Source organism: Ovis aries, chromosome 13 (assembly GCF_016772045.2).
Source record: "Ovis aries strain OAR_USU_Benz2616 breed Rambouillet chromosome 13, ARS-UI_Ramb_v3.0, whole genome shotgun sequence".
In the NCBI taxonomy this organism is placed as follows: domain Eukaryota; kingdom Metazoa; phylum Chordata; class Mammalia; order Artiodactyla; family Bovidae; genus Ovis; species Ovis aries.
Genome location: NC_056066.1, coordinates 43,010,280 through 43,037,080, shown reverse-complemented (window position 1 = coordinate 43,037,080; position 26,801 = coordinate 43,010,280). Strand labels below are relative to the sequence as shown.

The window sequence follows — 26,801 nt, the reverse complement described above, 5'->3', positions numbered from 1 at the left end:
TAAAGGATTTCATGTAGGTCATTCCAAAATGACCTAGTGGTTTTCCCTTCTACTGAAGGGACCACAGTCCCACTGTTACCAAAACAGTGTGTGGGGGTATGGCTTCTCGTTGCTTCAAATCCAATAATCAGGCCAGGTTGGTGGAAAGGAAAGTTTGTTTGATTTCAGATTCCAGCAACTGAGCTGTTTGTGTGGCAAACATCTGTCCAAAAGCCAAACCCCCTCCACTTCAACCAGTGGGGCAAGAGCCCTTACAGAAAGAAATGATAGTGCTGCTATATGCAGAAACAGCACAATCAGCTCTGGCAGTCATCTTCAAATTGGTCATCAGTGATCTGACCCATGTCATCTTGATTGTTCTATGTACATTAGTCTTCAGTTCCAGGACCCATTTGTTTGCATTTCTTGAGGCCATTACTCAGAAGTGTGGCAGCTTATGTCATGGATATATTCTCGTCATCATGTAGTTAACTTCTCACCTGGTGTTTTAGTATCTATAAGGCAGCTCACAGGATATGGCTCAGAATATTATTTACAGCCCTTGAGAAAGAGTGGAAGGTCCTTGATTATGCTTAATGACCACATTGTTATTATTTAGTCTCTTTTGACCCTTTTCCTTTGTGTCTATATACAGCTCTCGATTCTCTGATTAAACTTATTCTTTGAAGTTTTCCACAAAGAGCAGGAAAGGACATGGTACAGGGGCAAGGAACAAAGGATTCTGCTTCATTTCACCACCCATCAGCAGAAAATTGGGTTAAAGATTTACTAAGCATTGCCCTGCCCACCAGAGAAATACTTTCCCCATAGTCAGTCCCTCCCATCAGGAAACTTGCACAAGCCTCTTACCCATATCCATCAGAGGGCACACAGAAGAAACAAGAATTTCAATCCTATGGCCTCCAGAATGAAAACTACAATCACAGAAAACTAAACAATGTGATCACATGGATCACAACCTTGTATAACTCATGAAACTATCAGTCATGCCATGCAGGGCCACCCAAGATGGACAAGTCATGATGGAGAGATCTGATGACGGAGGAGGAATGGTGAGCCACTTCAACATTCCTGCCTTGAGAACCCCATGAACAGTATGAAAAGGCAAAAGTATATCATACTGAAGGATGAGACCTCCGGGTTGGTAGGTGTCCAATGTGCTACTAGAAAAGAGTAGAGAAATAGCTCTAAAAGGAACGAAGAGTCAGAGCCAAAGCAGAAACAACACCCAATTGTGGATGTGTCTAGTGGTAGAAGTGAAATCTGATGCTGTGAAGAGTAATATTGCATAAGAACCTGGAATGTTAGATCTCTGAATCCAGGTAAATCAGATGTGGTCAAACAGGAGATGGCAGGAGTAAACATGGACATTTTAGAAATGAGTGAAATAAAATGGATGGGAAATAGGTGAAATTAATTCAACTGACCATTATATCTCCTACTGTGGGCAAGAATCCTTTAGAAAGAAGGGAGTAGCCCTCATAGTCAACAAAAGAGTCAAAAATGCAGTATACTTGGGTGCAGTCTCAAAGATGACAGAATGATCTTGGTTCATTTTCAAGGCAAACTATTCAACACGACAGAAATCCAAGTCTATGCCCCAACCACAAAAGCCAGAGAAGCTGAAGTTGATGTGTTCTTAGAAGACCTAAGAGACCTTCTAAATTTAACACCGAAAAACGACCCAATCAAAAAATGGGCCAAAGAACTCAATAGACATTTCTCCAAAGAAGACATACTGATGGCTAACAAACACATGAAAAGATGCTCAACATCACTCATTATCAGAGAAGTGCAAATCAAAACCACAATGAGGTACCACTTCACACCAGTCAGAATGGCTGCGATCCAAAAATCTGCAAGCAATAAATGCTGGAGAGGGTGTGGAGAAAAGGGAACCCTCCTACACTGTTGGTGGGAATGCAAACTAGTACAGCCACTTTGGAGAACAGTGTGGAGATTCCTTAAAAGATTGCAAATAGAACTACCTTATGACCCAGCAGTCCCACTGCTGGGCATACACACCGAGGAAACCAGAATGGAAAGAGACACATGTACCCCAATGTTCATCGCAGCACTGTTTATAATAGCCAGGACATGGAAACAACCTAGATGTCCATCAGCAGATGAATGGATAAGAAAGCTGTGGTACATATACACAATGGAGTATTACTCAGCCGTTAAAAAGAACTCATTTGAATCAGTTCTGATGAGATGGACGAAACTGGAGCTGATTATACAGAGTGAAGTAAGCCAGAAAGAAAAACACCGATACAGTATACTAACACATACATATTGAATTTAGAAAGATGGCAATGACGACCCTGTATGCAAGACAGGGAAAGAGACACAGATGTGTATAACGGACTTTTGGACTCAGAGGGAGAGGGAGAGGGTGGGATGATGTGGGAGAATGACAGTCTAACATGTATACTATCATGTAAGAATTGAATCGCCAGTCTATGTTTGACGCAGGATGCAGCATACTTGGGGCTGGTGCATGGGGATGACCCAGAGAGATGCTATGGGGAGGGAGGTGGGAGGGGGCTGCATGTTTGGGAACGCATGTAAGAATTAAAGATTTTAAAATTTAAAAAATTAAAAACTAAAACTTACAAAAAAAAAAAAAAAAAGAAAGATGGCAATGACGACCCTGTATGCAAGACAGGGAAAGAGACACAGATGTGTATAACGGACTTTTGGACTCAGAGGGAGAGGGAGAGGGTGGGATGATGTGGGAGAATGACAGTCTAACATGTATACTATCATGTAAGAATTGAATCGCCAGTCTATGTCTGACGCAGGATACAGCATGCTTGGGGCTGGTGCATGGGGATGACCCACAGAGATGTTATGGGGGGTGGGGGGGTTCATGTTTGGGAACACATGTAAGAATTAAAGATTTAATTTTTTTTTAAAAAAGATAGGCAGTCCCAAGATCTTGGGAATAAAATGCGCTCAGAGATTAAAAAAAAATAAAATAAAATGAATCTAAAAAAAAAAATAAAAAGATGTCCTTTCATTTTAGGGGACTGGAATCCAAAAGTAGAAAGTCAAGAGATACCTGGACTAACAGGCAAGTTTGGCCTTGGAATACAAATGAAGCAGTGCCAAAGCTAACAGAATTTTGTCAAGAGAATGCTCTGGTCTTAGCAAACACCCTCTTCCAACAACATAGGACCTGTTCTCTAGGAGCTGTATAAGGCAAGGAAATGGATTTTCCCCTACAACCTCCAGATAAGAATGTTGGCCTGCTGGCACTTTGACTTTAGCCCATTGAATTGTATTTTGAATTTCTGACTTCAGGATATGTAAACTAATACATTGCTGTTGTTTCAAAGCACAAATTTTTGATCATTTGTTATACCAGCAGTATTAACTAAAACAAATGTGGCTCAAATCAGTCCCACCTCCATCTGCTGTATCATAGGTTTTCCTCTCTCTGCTGGACTGTTCCTCTGACCTCAGAGGCAGGTGGTCATCTCCCCTAACAGGAAACCTTGTCTTAAATTCCACTTTCTCCTCAGCACCTGCCCAATTCCATGGTCCTCATTACAGCAACATCTTTAAAAACCATGTGTACTCTGTTTCTCACTGGTCTCTTCACACCATTTCTTGAACTAACTCTACTCAGGGTTTGCCTTCACCACTATCAAAGCACCGCTTGACCTTGCCAAGGTTAACTGCCCAATCCAATGGTCCGTTTCAGTCTTCTCTTATTTGTCCACTTGGAAGCACTGGACTCTTTTCGCCTCCAATCATACCCTTCACTTGCTTTCTAAGAACAGTCCCTCCCACCTCACTAGCCTCTCCTTCTCTGCCTCTTTTGCTGATTCCTCCACTTTTTCTTTTTTTAAGGAAAAACCAACTCCTCAATGCTGAGTTGTCATGAAGCTTAACATCCATGTCTATACTCACTCACTGTATGACATATTATCTCCAGTTTACCAGTTTCTTGGCTTTAAGTGGCAACTAAATTTGAGAAACCACAAATATAAATATTTTAGCTAACCTTTTTCTCTGATAGATTTCTATGTCCAACTGTATGCATGCATCTTCACTTGGATACCTAAAGGCATCTCAAAGATACATGTCTATAATTGAACTCTTAATCCTCCCACAAAAATGTGCTCTCCCCACATTGTCTCCAACTGAGAAAATGGCATCTCCTTTTCCTATCCCCTAAGAACAAATGTTGGGGGTCAGCTTTGATTCCCCTTTTCCTTTCACTTTATGCCCAATACGTTAGACAGTCTAGTTGATGCAGCCCTTAAAATATATCCCTACTCTAACAACTTTGACCACACTTACTATTCCTTTTGTGGTCCATGCAAGCATCATCTCTCACCTAGATTCCTGTAGAGTCCTAATAGAGGGCTCTTTTTTTCTCTTTCTTCTCAATATAGCAACCAGGGTAATTTTTTTAAAAACCATCTCTGTTCATGTAACTTCTCTGTTCAGATCCCAAAATATCATTCCCCATTTCTCTCAGAGTAAAATCCTTTCAAAAACCTACATGATACAGACCCAAGGTCCCAGTGGCTCTCTGGGGCTTCTCTTCAGCTCCTGTCTCCCCACCTCACTAAGTAAGCTCCACCCATATCAGCCTACTTGCTGGACCTTAAATGTTACATAAACACTCATTCTTCCTGAACTTAGCGTTTCCTGTTCCAGAGTAATGAAGCAAGCCACTGTGTCTATGATGCAAGGCTGTTTCTTGTACAAATGAAAAGTTGTGCGGGATGAAGAGTAGTTGGTGTCTCTGCCTAACAGATGTACAGAAGTGGGAGAGATTGTGCAGAATTATCTCCAACAGGCACTTACCCATTTCTAACAGCTTAATTCTCCTGATGTCATTCACAGTCTTGGTCCACTAGACTATAAACTCAAGAATTTCTCATTTTAAATAATATTTATTGATAAAACCATGTGTTTCTAAAAGAATATTCAGTAAAATTTTGCTGAATTAATGAATGAATTGCAACCAATGAATCAATGGCAAAATATATAAAAACTCATCAAAACACTAAGCATGGACAAACAATTAAAAAGTTAAGTAAATGAATAAGATGTGCTGCTTTACAGTAAGCAAAATATAATACTGGATTTTTTAAGTCATACTTTTATTTTATCAAGATATTTACGCTAAGTTAAAAACAAGTAAACAAGTTGTAGATTAAAGATCTTTTCTCTTTGTAAATGAAAATACACACATATTTCTATAGGAAAATGATAAGGTTAAGGCACCAAATTTAAGTATTATTAAATGGGTTAATCACAGCTTATCTTTATACTCTATCACTTCCATTCTGTTTTCCAAATTTTCTGCAATTTGTATTTTTTAATTTTGAAAAAAATAGTATTCTTACTTTGAAGTCTTTGTTTCATAACCTTTTTATTTTTTTAAGGAAAGACAAGCTCTGAAACATTCAAATACTTCATTTAAGCACCTTCACCAAGTACAAAAATCCTCTTCATAGTCCTAGAAGCAAGTAATTCTCAAAGAATCACAGTGAGAGGTGAGAGTCAATATACTTCAGAAAATGGATACTAAGGATGGCCAACACCACTGAAAGAGAGGAAGAGCGTTAATTTATTAAATCTGTCATGTTTCAAAAGTTGCTACTCTATAGATGCAGTCAGGATATATTTGTCTAAATCTATAAACGCACCCCTCCTTCTCACATGCAGATGCCTGCTCCATATACACACGGCACCTGCACGTCCAGTTCCAACATTCATGTGTGATATTCACTCCATTGTGACAGGTAGTTTACAATTTATGAGAGCGCAAGACCTAGGGCTAACTGTGGAAGTCATTCCAGACACAGGTGGAACGTCTGACTCTTTTTCACACATCTATCAATAAGCAATACTGAGCAGATCCCAAAATGCAGAGTGCCTCCATTAAGGAACTACTTGTCACCAATCCGAGCACTACCATATGCACCTGAATAATCAATCATACAGCTTGAAGTGGGATTACTAATTTTTTAATTTACAATGGAATAAGCCACTGGTTATTCACTAATTACTATTACTAATTTTTTCTTTTTCCATGTTTCTACTTTTCTTTCAGAATTTGTCTTTTTCAATTCAATTCATTAAAGAGTGCATTCTAAGTGCTTCCAGGGGCCAGGAGCCAGGCTGTGGACCCGAGCCCACAAAGATAAATAAGTCTAGGCATTCACAGCCTAATGAAGGAAAGCATACAACTATACTTAAAACTCTTAAAGTACAGAAAAGTAACTTACCACCTTTTTTTCCAATTATCATGTCTTTTATCAGAAGCATGATACAGTTATACAAACAATAGGGAGAGTTTTGACATCTTTCATTGGATAGGAAATCTTCATTTCTCCAATAATTGGTATTCCCTTCTCTCTAAACACCATTCCAAATTCTTCCTGTTTGATTAGTATTCTGTGTCTTCAATCCTGACATCCTCATGCAGTAAATAGGCAGCTGGAATCCCATGTTAGTGACTAAATCAAAGTCAAGAAGGTAGGGGCTCCCCAGGGGGTAGACCCCTAATGGACAAATACAACTCTGGCCTGAGTCTTGACCCAAGAAACCAGAGAGACCCAGATGATCTTATCTGAGTGTGTCCTGCTAGGCATTCACTCACTGGAGGGTCAGTTAAGCTCATGATCTACTTGTAATTCAGTTTTATGAGATAACAAGGATAAGGACATGGGAGTTGTAATAGGGAAGAGATAGATTTGTAGGAAGCAGATGGTGTCTTGGTGAAGAAATTCCTATTAGGGAGAATGTCCACCAGACACATAGGGGACAAGGTGGAGGCAGGCCCATGTGACATTGTAGCACTGATGGATGTTGGCCTTTCTAGGACCTTCCTCCATAAAAACATCCACAATACATTTTATAGTTTTGTGGGGTTATCATGATTGCAGGCTTCCTAGGTGGCTCAGTGGTAAAGGATCCACCTGTGAAGCGGGAGACATGGGTTTGATCCCTGGGTCGGCAAGATCCCCTGGAGAGGGAAATGGCAACTCACTTCAGTATTCTTGCCTGGGAAATCCCAGGGACAGAAGAGCCTGGCAGGCTATAGTCCATGAAGTACCAAGAGTTGGAAACAAGTGAGTGACTAAAAACAACAACAAAACTTGAATGCAATTCATGATGGATTCATTATTATACAGTTATTATTAATACAATAATTTTCCCCTGGTATAAAAAAAAATAAAGATTAAACGTGTTCAAAGAACACTGAAAGAATACTGAGCGGCAGGCACTGTGCCCTCAGTGTCTACTGGGTTCCTCAAACCTGAGAGGAAGTACACCAAGCACAGGGATTAGGGGTACAAAGTAGTGAATTCACCATGATGTCAACTCAGGGGATTTTACTGATGGGCTGTCTTGAGCCCCAGTCACATTTCTGTTGGTGAGAAATGGAGCCCTGGAGGAAACCTCTGGTCTGAGGTCTGTAGAAAGCCCCTAGTAGATTCCTAAGCTGGAAATCAGAACTGTCTTCCTAGAATTAAGCTTTTAAAAAGCGTAATTCCCCTGCTGACCTGCCTGCTACAGAAAACAGTGTATGTGTGAAACACCTGCAAGCCACCTACGGTAGAAATTCATAATATCTCATATTTCTGTTGATGCCATCAGTTTCCTTCATGTCTTCTGGAGTCAGTTCAAAGTCAAACACCTGGAAGGAAGGAACAATCACGTTAACCTCTCGTTCAAGGAGCTGGCCTCCCCCTGGGGACTGGAGGACTTTCCAGCTGAATGGAGACAAGAAGAGGGGACAGGGAAGCGGTGTCTGTCCTCAGCTTCCAGGTGAGCAACCTAGGACCCTCTGCTGAGTTCTCACCTCTCCTTCCCACACCTTCTCCTTCTCTGTCCACCTCAAAAAGATTACACTGCATCAGTCATTTATCTTTCTAAGTGAATTACTTGAGACAAAAAAAAAAAATCTAAAATTTTTTTTTCCAAACACACTGCTTTAGACACTCCTGACTCGATAATGAACCTGAGCTGACATTAGACTGATTGCCTCTCCCCAACACGCCCTAAGGGTGACAGCATTCAGCTGAAGCAGTTTGGGGAGGAGGCTCCGCTTGAAAGCCTGTTCATGAATCTGATATCAAACTACTCACAATCTATAAAGAAATCTAACAAAAACTTTATATAAATGCCTTTGTGGACAAAGTTATGAAAAGTGCTTAAACATTAAGGAACAACAAATTATTAAAAATTCACATCATAACAATGAAATGGAAAGCTCAATTTTATAAAGAAATTCATTTTCTCCAAAGTGATCTCATGTTTCAACGCAACATGAACCAAAGACTTAAACACATATTCTCTTGTGGAAGTCAGTATAGTGATACAAATATTAAATGAGAGAAGAGCTAGTCAAAAGCAGTTAAGACATCCTTAAAACAGAAGAACATACCATACTGAAAGGCAAGACATTTTTCGCTTTAGTAACACAGTACAAAAAACTGAAAAGCTAAATAGAAAAGAGTGGGCAGAAATGTACTTATGGATACTTGATATATGACAGAATTGACAATGAAAATCTGTGTAAAATATGGACACTTGGTGTTATTCAGTCGCTCAGTGTGTCCAACTCTTTGTGACCCCAAAGGAAGAGATTTTTCCCCACTCACTGACTGGCAATCATACGACAGTGCTAAGACAAAGACTTATTCTAGCCAATTATATATGAAAAACTATACAGAGAGGTGTTCAGCATCCTTTGACAAGAGCCACATCCACCTGCTAAAGCAGAACTGCCAAGCTGCTCTGCGCTGAACGTGCATGAGAGAGCCCAGCCAAGAGGACAACAGCTGAGCTGAGTGCAGGCTGTTTGCCAAACCACAGAATCAAAAAATGCAGAAGTCATCTCTGCATTAAATCCTGAAACTGGGGAGAGTTTCCTCTACAGCTATGGCTAAAGTACAATAATAATCTCCTACACAGAAGTCAAAAGAGAAACAACATAGCTAAAGTGGACAAAGCCTTGAAGAGAAATTTCTCAAAGACAGCAACTCAAAAAGATTAAATGTGTGAAGATGAAAATGTATTAGTATTCAGAGAAATACAAAATATAACCATAATGATTAGGAGGTTAAAGATCACTGCCATAATTTTTGTGTCCCAAAATTTACTTATTGATGGTGTTATAAATAGAGCCTTTGGGGTGATTAGATCATGATGGCAGAGCCCTCATGGATGAGATTTCAACAATATCATACTCATAAAGGAGATTTTGGAGAGAGCTGTTGTCCACTCCACCATGTTAAGATACAAGGGAAGGCTGTGACCTAGAGGAGAGCCCTCACCCGATGACAAGGGCATCCTGACCTCAGACCTCCAGCTTCAGACTGTGCAAAACAAATTTAGGGTTTTTTTCCCAGCCACTCAATCTGTAGTATTTTGTTAGAGCAGTTCAAACAGTCTTAAAAAAACACATAATGAAATTTTATCAATTGAGAACAGAGAAAATAAGATATCATTTACATGAGGTAACAGAATAAATTGTTGATATAACTCTAAAACTAAGATCTCTATTTTCTGTCCAATCTTAACCCTGTCTAGCCATACTGTCTCTCCTGTTGCCAAATCTGGAGGAGAAAACCATCAAGAATATACACAAGGCATTCATGCACAGGGAAGAAGAAGTAACTTGTCTTGACTCAAGTATAGTCTTGAGAGCTGAACAAAGAATGACCCTTAGGAAAAATATTCCTTAGCAGCCCTCTGCCCAGAGCCCTGCTCATCACCTGTATGTTCTCACTGATCCACTTCTTATTGTTACCCTTGGCCAGAACCACAACCCCACGTTGTATCTAGTAGCAAAGGACAACCAGAGTGGGGTTTTCTTGTGCTTTTTGGTAACGGCACAAAGAACTGGTTCCTCCGAGAGAATGGGCAGATCCAAGTTCACCCTGGAAGGAAATTCAGAAATGCCAAAGAGCTGAGACTGAATACTTAGTTTGTAAGTAGGTTTCCCATACAGACTAAATAGGTAGACTCTAAACCAGAGCTTCTGAAAGTATGGTCCAAGGACCGGCATCATCACTATCAACTAGGATGTAGTAATAAATATAAATTCCATGGCTGAGCTGAAGACAAACTGAACAGAACTTCATCTGTGTCACCTCCCAGTCTGCATTTACAAAGCTCTGCAGGTGATTCAGATAGATTATTAGGTTGAGACCAGATTGGCAAATTTTGTATATTTTCTCTAATTCTCAGAGATTGTTTTTCTTCTAAAATCAAGGGCATGAATAGAAAAACAGAAGGAAAAGGCCAGAAATTGTTTTCAAATTTAACTTTTCAAGGTATTAATAAAAATTGAGTAGTCTCAAAATAAGAGACATTTATTTTATCATTATGTTTCTACAGATGTCAAAAAAATGCTTCAAATTGAAATTTTTTCTTACATGATAGACAGACATATTATCATCTCAATTTTAGATATGAGATAAGTGAAGATTGCAATATCTATTTTTAGAAATATGTTCATTAGTCAATAAGTAAATCATGACATAAGCTTGTGTCTCTGGTCTCAACTGGGGGATTCTATATAGATTTCAATGCAGACATTTGTTATTGATAAATTGACAATCTAATACAACATAGAAAAAATGGCTGTGTAATGGGAAGATAAAAAAGAAGGATTCATTCCATCCCTCCCCTCTCTCGCCTCTGCCTATGAGAGTTATCTGAGTACTGTATAATTTAAAATATTTCATCAAAAATTGAATTTTATGGAAACTCCCAGGTATCTTCTATAGGATTCAATACCATTCTTTTACTCATTGGGATCCAAGAGCACCATAGGCAACAAGAACAATTCCATGTGAACTGCAGAAATCCAACAGTTTGCTCTGGGTGAGATAAGGGTGACATTCCACCTGTAGAACACCCACAGAGAAGACTGTCAGATTATATGCAAAGGCAATATTAATATAACAGAGAAAGACTAAAAGATTTCAAAGGCTAAAGGAAAGACTACATCATTAAATGTAAACTGGAAATGTCAACATCAACAGAGAAATAGAGAAAAGTGTATTTATACAGTTAATTTTATGATAGACATGTATGGCAGAAGCAGTCCAAGACTGAATAATCAAAAGCTGGGCTCTACATTTGAGTAGATGGTCTTGAGTAAATATTCATAGATTGCTAGTATCACCTTGAGCTTTTAACTTCACCCTCTAAACTGGATGGTTTTCATTACCTGCAACACATTTTTCTGAACTGTGCTCCCTGTTTAGGACTCATAAATGCTGAGACACCAAGACCAAGAATTCAGACATCAGAACCCCACACAAACCCTTAACACCCATCTCAGCTGATTTGTTACTTTATTAATTTACTTCTGATTCCATGTTTTCCTCATCTTCCTTCTGGTATGCAGATCACTTCAGGGCACTTTCGCCTCCATCTGGTCATCCTTTCATCTCAAGGGAATGCCTCCTTCCTCTAGTTCAGGGTTCAACAGACAACACAGAAATACAAAGGATCATAAGAGATTACTATCAGCAATTATATGCCAATAAAATGGACAACGTGGAAGAAATGGACAAATTCTTAGAAAAGTACAACTTTCCAAAACTGAACCAGGAAGAAATAGAAAATCTTAACAGACCCATCACAAGCACGGAAATTGAAACTGTAATTAGAAATCTTCCAGCAAACAAAACCCAGGTCCAGACGGCTTCACAGCTGAATTCTACCAAAAATTTAGAGAAGAGCTAACACCTATTCTACTCAAACTCTTACAGAAAATTGCAGAGGAAGGTAAACTTCCAAATTCATTCTATGAGGCCACCATCACCCTAATACCAAAATCTGACAAAGATGCCACAAAAAAAGAAAACTACAGGCCAATATCACTGGTGAACATAGATGCAAAAATCCTTAACAAAATTCTAGGAATCAGAATCCAACAACACATTAAAAAGATCATACACCATGACCAAGTGGGCTTTATCCCAGGGATGCAAGGATTCTTCAATATCCGCAAATCAATCAACGTAATTCACCTCATTAACAAATTGAAAAATAAAAACCATATGACTATCTGAATAGATGCAGAGAAGGCCTTTGACAAAGTTCAACATCCATTTATGATAAAAACTCTCCAGAAAGCAGGAATAGAAGGAACATACCTCAACATAATAAAAGCTATATATGACAAACCCACAGCAAATATTATCCTCAATGGTGAAAAATTGAAAGCATTTCCCCTAAAGTCAGGATCAAGACAAGGGTGCCCACTTTCACCACTACTATTCAACATAGTTCTGGAAGTTTTGGCCGCAGCAATCAGAACAGAAAAAGAAATAAGAGGAATCCAAACTGGAAAAGAAGAAGTAAAACTCTCACTGTTTGCAGATGACATGATCCTCTACATAGAAAACCCTAAAGACTCCACCAGAAAATTACTAGAGCTAATCAATGAATATAATAAAGTTGCAGGATATAAAATCAACACTCAGAAATCCCTTGCATTCCTATACACTAATAATGAAAAAGTAGAAAACAAAATTAAGGAAACAATCCATTCACCATTGCAACGAAAAGAATAAAATACTTAGGAATATATCTACCTAAAGAAACTAAAGACCTATATATAGAAAACTATAAAACACTGATGAAAGAAATCAAAGAGGACACTAATAGATGGAGAAATATACCATGTTCATGGATCAGAAGAATCAATATAGTGAAAATGAGTATACTACCCAAAGCAATTTACAAATTCAATGCAATCCCCATCAAGCTACCAGCGGTATTTTTCACAGAACTAGAACAAATAATTTCAAGATTTGTATGGAAATACAAAAAACCTCGAATAGCCAAAGCAATCTTGAGAAAGAAGAATGGAACTGGAGAAATCAACTTGCCTGACTTCAGGCTCTACTACAAAGCCACAGTCATCAAGACAGTATGGTACTGGCACAAAGACAGAAATATAGATCAATGGAACAAAATAGAAAGCCCAGAGATAAATCCACACACCTATGGTCACCTTATCTTTGACAAAGGAGGCAAGAATATACAATGGAGTAAAGACAATCTCTTTAACAAGTGGTGCTGGGAAAACTGGTCAACCACTTGTAAAAGAATGAAACTAGATCACTTTCTAACACCGCACACAAAAATAAACTCAAAATGCAACACAGATGTGTATAACGGACTTTTAGACTCAGAGGGAGAGGGAGAGGGTGGGATGATTTGGGAGAATGACATTCTAACATGTACACTATCATGTGAATTGAATCGCCAGTCTATGTCTGACGCAGGATACAGCATGCTTGGGGCTGGTGCATGGGGATGACCCAGAAAGATGTTATGGGGAGGGAGGTGGGAGGGGGTTCATGTTTGGGAATGCATGCAAGAATTAAAGATTTTAAAATTTAAAAAATAAAAAACTAAAAAAAAAAAATTAAAAAAAAAAAATAAATATACCACACACAAAAAAAAAACCTCAAAATGGATTAAAGATCTAAATGAAAGACCAGAAACTATAAAACTCCTAGAGGAGAATATAGGCAAAACACTCTCAGACATAAATCACAGCAGGATCTTCTATGATCCACCTCCCAGAATTCTGGAAATAAAAGCAAAAATAAACAAGTGGGATCTAATTAAAATTAAAAGCTTCTGCACAACAAAGGAAAATATAAGCAAGGTGAAAAGACAGCCTTCTGAATGGGAGAAAACAGTAGCAAATGAAGCAACTGACAAACAACTAATCTCAAAAATATACAAGCAACTTCTGCAGCTCAATTCCAGAAAAATAAACGACCCAATCAAAAAATGGGCCAAAGAACTAAATAGACATTTCTCCAAAGAAGACATACGGATGGCTAACAAACACATGAAAAGGTGCTCAACATCACTCACTATCAGAGAAATGCAAATCAAAACCACAATGAGGTACCACTTCACACCAGTCAGAATGGCTGCGATCCAAAAATCTGCAAGCAATAAATGCTGGAGAGGGTGTGGAGAAAAGGGAACCCTCCTACACTGTTGGTGGGAATGCAAACTAGTACAGCCACTTTGGAGAACAGTGTGGAGATTCCTTAAGAAATTGCAAATAGAACTACCTTATGACCCAGCAATCTCACTGCTTGGCATACACATCGAGGAAACCAGAATTGAAAGAGACACATGTACCCCAATGTTCATCGCAGCACTGTTTATAATAGCCAGGACATGGAAACAACCTAGATGTCCATCAGCAGATGAATGGATAAGAAAGCTGTGGTACATATACACAATGGAGTATTACTCAGCCGTTAAAAAGAATACATTTGAATCAGTTCTGATGAGATGGATGAAACTGGAGCCAATTATACAGAGTGAAGTAAGCCAGAAAGAAAAACACCAATACAGTATACTAACACATATATATGGAATTTAGGAAGATGGCAATGACGACCCTGTATGCAAGACAGGAAAAAAGACACAGCTGTGTATAACGGACTTTTGGACTCAGAGGGAGAGGGAGAGGGTGGGATGATTTGGGAGAATGGCACTGAAACATGTATACTATCATCTAAGAATCGAATCGCCAGTCTATGTCAGACGCAGGACACAGCATGCTTGGGGCTGGTGCACGGTGATGACCCAGAGAGATGTTATGGGGAGGGAGGTGGGAGGGTGGTTCATGTTTGGGAACGCATGTACACCCGTGGTGGATTCATGTCAATGTATGGCAAAACCAATACAGTATTGTAAAGTAAAATAAAGTAAAAATAAAAATTTTTTTTAAGAAAAGGAAAGCATCCCACTTTTCCACATAGAATTTTGTAAACAGAGATACTGTTATAGATTCTATTCACACCACCAGACAGACCCTACTCCCTAGAATCCTCTGCCCATAAAGGTCAGATGAACAGGAGGGGAGGACAGATAGACATCAGGCTCCAGGGCAAGAAGGAGGTTCTGAAGAGCAGGAGGGAGAGGAGCCAAGCTGCTCACCTGGTTGCAGACAGGCTTGTACCTGAGCCCCAGCTTGTTCAGGATCTTCTCCAGCTGTTTGTGGTTGCAGTTGGACACCCTGATGGTCTTGGTCAGCCCTGCATCCTTACACTTCCCCAAGACCTGGGAGGGAGGAGTGGTGAACAGTCACTTGGAATGGGCAATAGAACAAGAATTAATGCTGAAAAACATCAGTAATCACACTCATCCATCAAGAGTTATCCTTGACTATCAAGAAGAAAAATAGGGAAGAAGGTCATGATATATAAAGAAAAATTACTGCCCACCTATGAAAAACTCCTGAGAAGTCATATCACATAGAAGGAAAAAGATGCCTGTCTACACTGCCCCCAAATTCTCTTCCTCCATTCCTCTCTGTGAACATTTCAGCAATGGTTTCTTCTCCACAACCCCAGCATCCCAGCCCTTAGATTCATGAACTGCTGAGTCTGATGGTCCACAGCCCATTCTCACAGGTGGAAGAAATGAAGGAGGTTCCCCCTCTGCTGACTTCTCCCCTCATTCTCACCTCCCTGGACTCACCTCCCATGTATGAGAGAGATCCACTGGGTAAAATATCAGTTTTCCATTTTCATCTTTGGGGGATAATTCCTCCACTGGCTGGAACAGAAGCAGTCATTGATGTCACAAAATAATTTCTCTGCATTTAGCCAGGTTGCCAGGCACCAGGGATCAAACCTCCATCAGGTAGCTTCACAAATTTCTAAATACCGATATTTGCAAAGTGATATGCATATATGGAGTTATCAGCAATACCTTTAGGCAGGGGGCTTATTCCAATCTCTTACACTCAATATACATTGTAATAAATACAGTATTTCTAGGTCTTAAAAGGGACTCACTTAAAAGGGACCTCTCTGTATTTTGTCCACTACTTGTACTTGTCTATTTTGAAATGCCTTTTTGGGCTGAAAATGGCAGTAAGTTACACGACATAATTTCCAGAATAAAAATTGTAGTCTTCATATGGTTAGGTATCAGACTTTCTTTTCCCTCTGAGCATCAGGTGCCCTGGGGCAGACATGGGAGCTGCAAGGCTATCTTTAGGTGGATATGAAATGTGGGTGATCCACACATGCTCTCAAATATTTGTGACCGTGAACCTCAAACTGCCCCAAGGTCATATTTGCTTCCAATGGAAAACGTTCAGTAAAAAATAAAGTAAATCATGAGTAGTATGCTGATAAGGGATAGAAGAAAGGAGACATTTCTGAACACTGCTGCAAATCCTCAAAGCACTCTGTGTCTGGGACTTGCCATCTACATAGTCCACTAAGCGATTTTGCATTACATAGCTTGAGTTTATTTCTGTAACTTGAAACCAAGAGTTCTAAGTAAACCACCATTCTTAATGGCTAAGTGCAGTCTGCAAACCTCATCGTGAAGACAGGCAGGAGTGTAGGCCATGTCTCCCAACTTCCTATACAATTAAGAGATTCGACTCACCCAGAGGAAGCACCACCAAATCTCCTCAACTTGAAAGAGTAGAAGACAAGATTAACTCATCATGTTCAACATAAGGGAGTGTCATGCTCACCACGGCTGCACCAAACTCTTGGTTCATGAAATCCCCAGACACTCAGGAGTCATAACAAGGACTGTGTGCAGAACTGGCTGATTTCTCTTTCCTTTAGTTTTTCAGGCAGAGCCTCAGATTATTAACTCCTTTCAAAAAACTCAGTAAAAAGATGATTACAAATAATTATTTGGGGGATTCTACTCTAGTATAATTGCCCCTACAACCTACTAAGACAAATCTTTATTCAACCATCCATGCAAGCTGATACACATTTTAACACAAGATGTAACATTTATGTGATCACACAAATTTCTAACCTTCAGAGCCACTGGAAAATGAATAATATAGAGATCGATGTAGTCCAGTTGAAGATTTTTTGGTGACTTTTCCAAGGCTGGTTGAACCAACTGTGGTCGAAGGGAAGTTAACCAAAGCTGTAGAGATTAAAGAAAGAAAGTTGCATTAATAATACATGAGGTAATTTTTTTTTGTCTTACTGCATAGTTTGTGGGATATTACTTCCCGAAAAAAGGATGGAATCCTGGCTCATGGCAGTAAAGCACCAAGTCTTAAGCACTGAACCACCAGGGAACTAATAGTTTAGGAATATACCAATTAGCATAGTTCAGCAAACAACTTCTAACCAAAGGACCCTATTATGTAATTGTCTGTAATTGTTAAAAGTGATTGTCACAATCACTTGCACACGGGCACACACACAATACACGCAGTACAATTGAAGTGCAGAATATGTCTTCACTCTTCACAATGCCATCTGCAATCTTGCTTCAAATGGCCTGGTCAATCTCTTCATTTTGGTAGGCATGAGCACAGTCAATATGGTGGAACCCAACCTCTATAGTGAATGAGGTGAATCCCAGAGCTTCCCTCTTGGCAACCTACATAAGCAACAAAGGTAAAAGTTGAATACCCACATAAGATATTGCTAGGCGCAAGCTTTGATCTTCCCAAGAATCAACTTTTTTCTGTGTCTTTGGTTAGTTCTGTATGTATAGTGATGAAGCCATGACAGTTTCCCTTAACATTCCTAATAAGTAATTAAATGAACACTAGCCAGGAACCCTTCAACTTCAGGTGATCAGTGGCTGATTGCTGGTATCAGAGGACGGCAAAACCACCTATAGGTTCAGTGATTTGATGAAAGAACCCAAAGGACTCAACAAAATGTTGTAGTCATGAATATGATTTATAATGGGAGGTGCCTGAAGCAAATGAGCAAAGTTACAAGGTGCCTGGTAAAAGTACCAAGAACCAAGGTGAAAGCTTCTGAGACTTCTACCTATCAGTAAAGCCACACAGAATACACCCCCTCAAAAAATGGTATCTTTTCAAGGTGTACGATGTGATATTCTCATATAAGTTATTGTTGTTATTCACTTGCTCAGTCGTGTCTGACTCTTTGCAACCCCATGGACTGCAGCACTCCAGGTTTCCCTGTTCTTCACCATCTCCCAGAGTTTGCTCAGACTCATGTCCTTTGAGCCAATGATGCCATCAAACCATCTCATCCTCTGTCCCCTCCTTCTCCTCTTGCTCTAAATCTTTCCCAGATTCAGGGTGTTTTCCCATGAGTTGTCACTAGCATCAAGTAGCCAAAGTGTTGGAGCTTCAGCTTTAGCATCAGTCATTCCAAGGAATATTCAGGGTTGATTTCCTTTAGGATTGACTAGTTTGATCTGCTGGCTGTCCAAAGGACTCTCAACAGTCTTCTCCAAAACCACAGTTCAAATGCATCAATTCTTTGGTGCACAGCCTTCTTTATGGTCCAGCACTTACATCCATACATGAACATGACTACTGGAAAAACCATAGCTTTGACAATATGTACCTCTGTGGGCAAAGTAATATCTCTGCTTTTTAATACACTGTCCAAGTTGGTTATAGCTTTTCTTCCAAGGAGCAAGTGTCTTTTAATTTCCTGGCTACACACCATTCACAGTAATTTTGGAAACAAACAAACAAAAAATAGTCTATCATTGTTTCCATTGTTTCCCCATCCATTTGCCATAAAGTTATGGGACAGAATGCCATGATCATAGTTTTTCAAATGTGGAGTTGTAAGCCAGGTTTTTCACTCTCCACTTTCACCTTCATCAAGAGGCTGTTTAATTTCTTTTCACTTTCTGCCATTATGGTGGTGTCATCTGCATATCTGAGGTTATTGATATTTTTCACAGCAATCTTGATTCTAGCTTTAGCTTTATCCTGGATTGTACTTACTCATGTAAGTATCCATTCTTAATAATTACCACAAGCAAGCTAGTCAACAGACCCACTACCTCACATAGCTACCTTTTGGCAGTGCTTATAAGAAGATTTATATCTAGTCTCTAAAAAATCTCAAGATATAGCCCATTATTTTTAACTATAGTAAACTTGCTGTACATCAGGTCTCCAGAATTATGCATCTTATAACTGAAGGTCTGTACCCTTGACCAACATCTTTCCATTTTTCCCAGTCTTGTCATCAGCTTCTGCTCACCATACCTCTACTCACCATACCTCTACTCTCTCTTCTACAAGTACTATTATTTAGGATTCCACCTACAAGGATATCATGCAGTATTTGTCCTTCTATTTCTGGCTTACTTAGCTTAATATTCTCCCAGTTCTTCTGTGTGATTGCAAATGGGTTAACTTTGTTTTCAATGCTCAATAATATTCCATTTTGCCGGGAGCCAGCACGAGAGATCCTACCCATGGCAAAGGTCATGAGGAAGAGACCTGATAGGCAAAGGCAAATCAGGACTCAAGGGACCCCCTGGACCTGCTCAAGCATCTACCCCAAAAGCAGAATCTGTCTGTTCTACTATTTCATGCCTCTCACCAACACCTCTGACATTAACCGGAGGCTATCCCCAACCACCTTTCTCTAAAGAAAATCAACTTACAGCTTTAGTTAATAAGTCTCCTGGGCATAATAGAGTGTTCCAATCCAAACCCCTCTGATGACTTTCTAGCTTGCCTGACAGGCTTGTTCAGACTCCTGCAGTTACACATGGGATTGTTTATGGCCTCCCAACCGTGAGAGGCACGGGAAGCCTACAATATTCTAAAAATATAGAGCCTTTCAGGTAGTTAAGAAATTATTAGAATAGCACTGGTTGAGGGTCTCATTGTTGAGCCAATACTTTCTGCTAAGTTTCCATATCCCTTACCCATTATGTCTTTGAGAATATACATTAATTAATATAGCTGGTATGTGAAAAAAATAAGTTGTAGCCTTTGATTTAACCACATCAGACCTTGAGTTAATAAATTCTTTCTATGTTATAGCCCACTAAACCCTTACCCTATAGGAATGTAACCTTATCTAGAGCTTTCGGAGAGTGGCACCTGACTTTAGAAAAATCACCTTTGGAGAACATAAGTTTTCTGGTTGACTAATCATTATCAGAAAGGGTCATAAAAATGTTAGCAGGCGTCCTGGCCAGAAGATGATGTAAATCACCTGAAACTTTTGTATATCGGAAGGAATGCAGAAAGAAAGCCTGGTCTCGATAAGGGTCAGGACTGCTGACCCCGCATGACTCTGCATCTTCCATTATTTTCTATGTACAGCTCAAGGTACATAAGCTCCCTTGGAAAATAAAGTTGCAGGCCTTGCTCACTGAAGCTTGGTCTCCCCATGTTGTTCTTTCTCTTCAGGCTGACTCCCTGGAGCGCAGGGGCCCTCTGAGTTCACTTCTCTGCCTGGGCTTCTAAGACTCACTTGAGAAGGTGCCCAAGGTGGGGCACCTTCCGAGATTCAAGAGGGCGCCTGTGGCTTATGTGAACAGTGTGAGTCCCGTGCTGGGGATTTATTGGCTTTCTGCATAAACCAAGGAATATCAGCCTCTTTCTCTCCTCTATTTTCTTAACTATAACATTCTTTTCCTATCTCTCTATCAGTCTCTCAGTCGCCGATGCTGTCACCCTGAGGATACCCTGGATCCAACTGGGGCTGGACCCTGGTACCATCGCTTTTTATGTGATTCAAAATCTTTCCCATTTCAAAGAGGTAGATAGTGAGTATAACACAGTTCTGCTGGGTCTAGTTCGAATTTTTCTTAAATGCATGGACATTTGGGGATGGGCTTCCCTGCTCAGATGGTACAGAATCTGCCTGCAATTCAGGGAACCTGGGTTCAGTCCCTGGGTTGGGAAGATCCCCTGGAGAAGGGAAAGGCTACTCACTTCAGTATTCTGGCCTGGAGAATTCCTTGGACTGTACAGTCCATGGGGTTGCAAAGAGTCAGACATGACTGAGTGACATTCACTTTCGGGGATGTACCTGGTAATGAGCCCATGAGCTTAACTAACAGTCCTGTTGCTTTCCTCCCCTCAACCCAGTGTGCTCTACGAAGTAAATAAATTCTGTCTTCTATCAGCAAAATGTCTCTTAATAATTTTTCCATTTTATAAATTAGAATAGTGAGTCTCAAAGTATAAGTCCAGTACCTTGTCACATCTATTCTAAAGGCAAGATAGACAGCAAACTTTCTAGCTTCCAATCTAGAGACTTGTCCACTAGCCCCTCTTATGACCAAGCACTGCAGACCATACTTTCAGTTCAGTTCAGTTCAGTCGCTCAGTCGCGTCCAACTCTTTGTGACCCCATGAATTGCAGCACGCCAGGCCTCCCTGTCCATCACCAACTCCCAGAGTTCACTCAGACTCACATCCATTGAGTCAGTGATGTCATCCAGCCATCTCATCTTCTGTCGTCCCCTTCTCCTCCTGCCCTCAATCTTTCCCAGCATCAAGGTCTTTTCAAATGAGTCAGCTCTTTGCATCAGGTGGCCAAAGTATTGGCCAGCATCAGCTCCAGCATCAGTCCTTCCAATGAACACCCAGGAATGATCTCCTTTACGATGGACTGGTTGGATCTCCTTGCAGTCCAAGGGACTCTCAAGAGTCTTCTCCAACACCACAGTTCAAAAGCATCAATTCTTCGGTGCTCAGCTTTCTTCATAGTCCAGCTCTCGCATCCATACATGACCACTGGAAAAACCATAGCCCTCAATTTTGTTTATCTTCTCAAAGAATCAGCTTTTAGTTTTATTAATCTTTACTATTGATTCTTTTACTTTTTTTATTTATTTCTGCTCTGATCTTTATAACTTCTTTCCTTCTGCTAATTTGGGGGTGGGGGGGGGAGGGAGGGTGTTGTTCTTCTTTTTCCAGTTGTTTCTAGTGTAAAGTTATGTTGTCAATTGAATGTTTTTCTTGTTTCATGAGGTAGGATTGTTTTGCAATAAACTTCCCTCTTAAAAGTGCTTTTGCTGCATCCCATAGGTTTTGAGTTCTCATGTTTCATTGTCATTTCTTTCTAGAAATCTTTTGATTTCCCTTTTGATTTCTTCAGTAACCTGTTGATTATTTAGAAAAGTATTATTTAATCTCCATGTGTTTGTGCTCCTTACAGTTTTTTTACTTGTAATTGATATCTAGTCTCATAACATTGTGGTCCAAAAAGATTCTTGATACAATTTCAATTTTCTTAAACTTACTGAGACGTGATTTGTGACCCAAGATGTGGTCTATCCTGGAAAATGTTTCATGTGCACTTGAGAAGAAGATGTATTCTTCTGCATTTATATGGAATATCCTGAAGATATCAATGAGATCCATTTCATTTAATGTATCATTTAAGACTCGTGCTTCCTTATTTTCTGTTTTGATGATCTGTCCATTGGTGTGAGTGGGGTGTTAAAGTTTCCTACTATTATTGCGTTACTGTCAGTTTCTTCTTTTATGTCTGTTACTGTTTGTCTTATGTATTGAGGTGCTCCTATGCTGGGTGCATAGATATTTACAGTTGCTATGTCTGCCTCTTGGATTGATCCCTTGATCATTATGTAGTGTCTTTCCTTATCTCTTGAAATATTCTTTATTTTAAGGTCCATTTTGTCTGATATGAGCATTGCTACTACAGCTTTCTTTTGCTTTCCATTTGCATGGAATATATTTCTCCATCCTCTCACTTTCAGTCTATATGTGTCTTGAGGTCTGAAGTAGGTTTCTTGTAGACAACAGATATATGGGTCTTGTTTTTGTATCCCATCAGCCAATCTGTGTCTTTTGGTTGGAGCATTTAATCCATTTACGTTTAAAGTAATTGTTGATATATATGTTCCTTTGCCATTTTCTTAATTGTTAGGGTTTGATTTTGTAGATCTTTTTCTTCTCTTGTATTTCTTGACTATATAAGTCCCTTTAACATTTGTTGTAAAGCTGGTTTGGTGGTACTGAATTCTCTTAACTTTTGCTTGTCTAAAAAGCTTTTGATTTCTCCATCAATTTTGAATGAGATCCTTTCCATGTAGAGTAATCTTGGTTGTAGCTTTTTCCCTTTCAGTACTTTAAAAATATTCTGCCATTCCCTTCTGGCCTGCAGAGTTTCTGCTGTTAAATGTATCGGGTTTCCCTTGTATGTTACTTGTTGCTTTTCTCTTGCTGCTTTTAATATTTTTTCTTTGTGTTTAATCTTTGTTAGTTTGATTAGTGTCTGTGTTGATGTGTTTCTCCTTGGGTTTATCCTGTATGGGACTCTTTGTGATTCTTGGATTTGATTGACTATTTCCTTTCCCATGCTGGGGAAATTTCCAACTATAATCTCTTTGAAAAGTTTCTCATACACTTTCCTTTTCTCTTCTTCTTTGGAGACCCCTATAATTTGAATATTAGTGCATTTGATATTGTCCCAGAGGTCTCTGAGACTATCCTCAGTTCTTTTCATTCTTTTTACTTTATTCTGCTCTTTAGGAGTTATTTCCACCATTTTATCTTCCAGCTCTCTGATTCGTTCTCTGCTTCATATATGCTGCTACTGATTTCTTCTAGAATAATTTTAATTTCAATAATTGGGTTGTTTGTCTCTGCATGATTATTCTTTAATTCTTCCAGGTCTTTGTTAATTGATTCCTGCATTATCTCCATTCTGTTTTCAAGGTTTTTGGTCATTTTTATTACCATCATTCTGAATTCCTTTTCAGGTAGTTTGCCTATTTTGTCTTTATTTATTTGGACTTCTGTGTTTCTAGTTTGTTCCTTCATTTGTGCAGTGTTTCTCTGCCTTTTCATTCTTTATTTTTTTAACTTATTGTGCTTGAGGTTTCTTTTTCCTAGGCTTCAAGGTTGAATTCTTTCTTCTTTTTGGTTTCTTCCCCCCTGCCCCAAGGTTGGTGAAATGGTTTGTGTAAGCTTCATATAGGGTGAGATTTATGCTATTTTTGTTGTTTGTTTATTTTTCCTCTGGCGGGCAAGGCTGAGTGAGGTGGTAATCCTGTCTGATGATGACTAGATTTGGATTCTTATTTTGTTTGTTGTTTGGATGAGGTGTCCTGCACAGGGTGCTACTGGTGGTTGGGTGATGCCGGTCTTGTATTCAAGTGATTTCCTTTGTGGGAGTTCTGTCTATTTTATACTTCCTAGGATTAGTCCTCTGGTTCTCTACAGTCTTGGATCAGTACTTCCGTGCCAAAGGCTCAGGGTTTGATCTCTGGTCAGGAACAAAGACTCCACAAGTGGTTTGTTATGGCATTCAGTTCAGTTCACTTCAGTCACTCAGTCGTATCTGACTCTTTACGGCCCCATGAATCACAGCACACCAGGCCTCCCTGTCCATCACCAACTTCCATAGTTCACTCAGACTCACGTCCATAGAGTCAGTGATGCCATCCAGCCATCTCATCCTCTGTCGTCCCCTTCTCCTCCTGCCTCCAATTCCTCCCAGCATCAGAGTCTTTTCCAGTGAGTCAACTCTTCACATGAGGTGGCCAAAGTACTGGAGTTTCAGCTTTAGCATCATTCCCTCCAAAGAAATCCCAGGGCTGATCTCCTTCAGAACGGACTGGTTGGATCTCCTTGCAGTCAAGGGACTCTCAAGAGTCTTCTCCAACACCACAGTTCAAAAGAATAAATTCTTCGGCGCTCAGCCTTCTTCACAGTCCAACTCTCACATCCATACATGACCACAGGAAAAACCATAGCCTTGACTAGACAGACTTTAGTCGGCAAAGTAATGTCTCTGCTTTTGAATATGCTATCTAGGTTGATCATAACTTTCCTTCCAAAGAATAAGTGTCTTTTAATTTCATGGCTGCAATCACCATCTGCAGTGATTTTGGAGTCCAGAAAAATAAAGTCTGACACTGTTTCCACTGTTTCCCCATCTATTTCCCATGAAGTGATGGGACCGGATGCCATGATCTTCATTTTCTCAATGTTGAGCTTTAAGCCAACTTTTTCACTCTCCTCTTTCACTTTCATCAAGAGGCTTTTTAGTTCTTCTTCACTTTCGGCCATAAGGGTGGTGTCATCTGCATATCTGAGGTTATTGATATTTTTTCCCGGCAATCTTGATTTCAGCTTGTGCTTCTTCCAGCCCAGCGTTTTTCATGATGTACTCTGCATAGAAGTTAAATAAGCAGGGTGACAATATACAGCCTTGACGTACTCCTTTTCCTATTTGGAACCAGGCCATTGCTCCATGTCCAGTTCTAACTCTTGCTTCCTGACCGGCATATAGGTTTCTCAAGAGGCAGGTCAGGTGGTCTGGTATTCCCATCTCTTTCAGAATTTTCCACAGTTTATTGTGATTCACACAGTCAGAGGCTTTGGCATAGTCAAGAAAGCAGAAATATATGTTTTTCTGGAACACTTTTGTTTCTTCGATGATCCAGTGTATGTTGGCAATTTGACCTCTGGTTCCTCTGCCTTTGCTAAAACCAGCTTGAACATCTGGAAGAGAAGACTCTACACATGGACATCACCAGATCGTCAACACTGAAATCAGATTGATTATATTCTTTGCAGCCAAAGATGGAGAAGCTCTATACAGTAAACAAAAATAAGACCAGGAGCTGACTGTGGCTCAGATCATGAACTCCTTATTGCCAAATTCAGACTGAAATTGAAGAAAGTAGGGAAAACCAATAGACCATTCAGGTATGACCTAAATCAAATCCCTTATGATTATACAGTGGGAGTGAGAAATAGATTTAACGGACTAGATCTGATAGATAGAGTGCCTGATGAACTATGGACAGAGGTTCATGACATTGTACAGGAGACAGGGATCAAGACCATCCCCATGGAAAAGAAATGCAAAAAAGAAAAATGGCTGTCTGAGGAGGCCTTACGAATAGTTGTGAAAAGAAGAAAAGCAAAAGCAAAGGAGAAAAGGAAAGATATAATAATCTGAATGCAGAGTTCCAAAGAATAGCAAGAAGAGAAAAGAAAGCCTTCCTCGGCGATCAATACAAAGAAATAGAGGACAACAACAGAATGGGAAAGACTAGAGATCTCTTCAAGAAAATTAGAGATACCAAGGAAACATTTCATGCAAAGATGGGCTCGATAAAGGACAGAAATGGTCTGGACCTAACAGAAGCAGAAGATATTAAGAAGAGGTGGCAAGAATACACAGGAGAACTGCACAAAAATTATCTTCACGACCCAGATAATCACGAAGGTGTGATCACTCACACTCAACTAGAGCTGGACATCCTGGAATGTGAAGTCAAGTGGGCCTTAGAAAACATCACTACAAACAAAGCTAATGGAGATGATGGAATTCCAGTGGAGCTATTTCAAATCCTGAAAGATGATGCTGTGAAAGTGCTGCAGTCAATATGCCAGCAAATTTAGAAAACTCAGCAGTGGCCACAGGACTGAAAAAGGTCAGTTTTCATTCCAATCCCAAAGAAAGGCAATGCCAAAGAATGCTCAAACTACCGCACAATTGCACTCATCTCACACGCTAGTAAAGTGATGCTCAAAATTCTCCAAGCCAGGCTTCGGCAATACATGAACCGTGAACTTCCAGATGTTATGGCAGAGATTAAAGCACATACTCAAAAATAGGAAACCAAAGATGAACTCCAGACAAATGGGAGTTACAAAATCGGCAAATAATAATTAAAATGATGGAATATACACACGTACATATACATCCATAAGCAGAATCAATAGAGTCCAACAAAAATAAAGTACAATCAACTGACCTGGAGAACAAAGGATACCAAAAATGATATCTACCAGTTAAGAACAAAACTAACGAAAGCACAAACTGGAAAACAAAACTAAAGCAAGGCGCCAAGTGGGGAATAAAGCAATGGAAAAAAAAAAAAAAAACTAACAAATATGTTGACAGGAAAGGAAAGAAAGAAAGAATAGATATGCGAAGCTAAAAAGAAGTAGATAAAAAAGATTTATATATATTAAAGATTAACTGCTGGGGGGAAGAACAGTAGGAAAAACAAACACAGGAAGATTTTTTAAA

General features: G+C 39.6%; 1 protein-coding gene and 1 pseudogene; both read right to left on the bottom strand.

Annotated features, from left to right (window-relative positions):
• LOC101107543 (dihydrodiol dehydrogenase 3-like) overlaps window positions 1-20,494 on the bottom strand; it is a 37,659-nt pseudogene extending 17,165 nt beyond the window's left edge.
• The window catches only part of LOC121815985 (dihydrodiol dehydrogenase 3-like), a 96,251-nt gene that overhangs the window by 51,346 nt on the left and 18,104 nt on the right, over window positions 1-26,801 (bottom strand).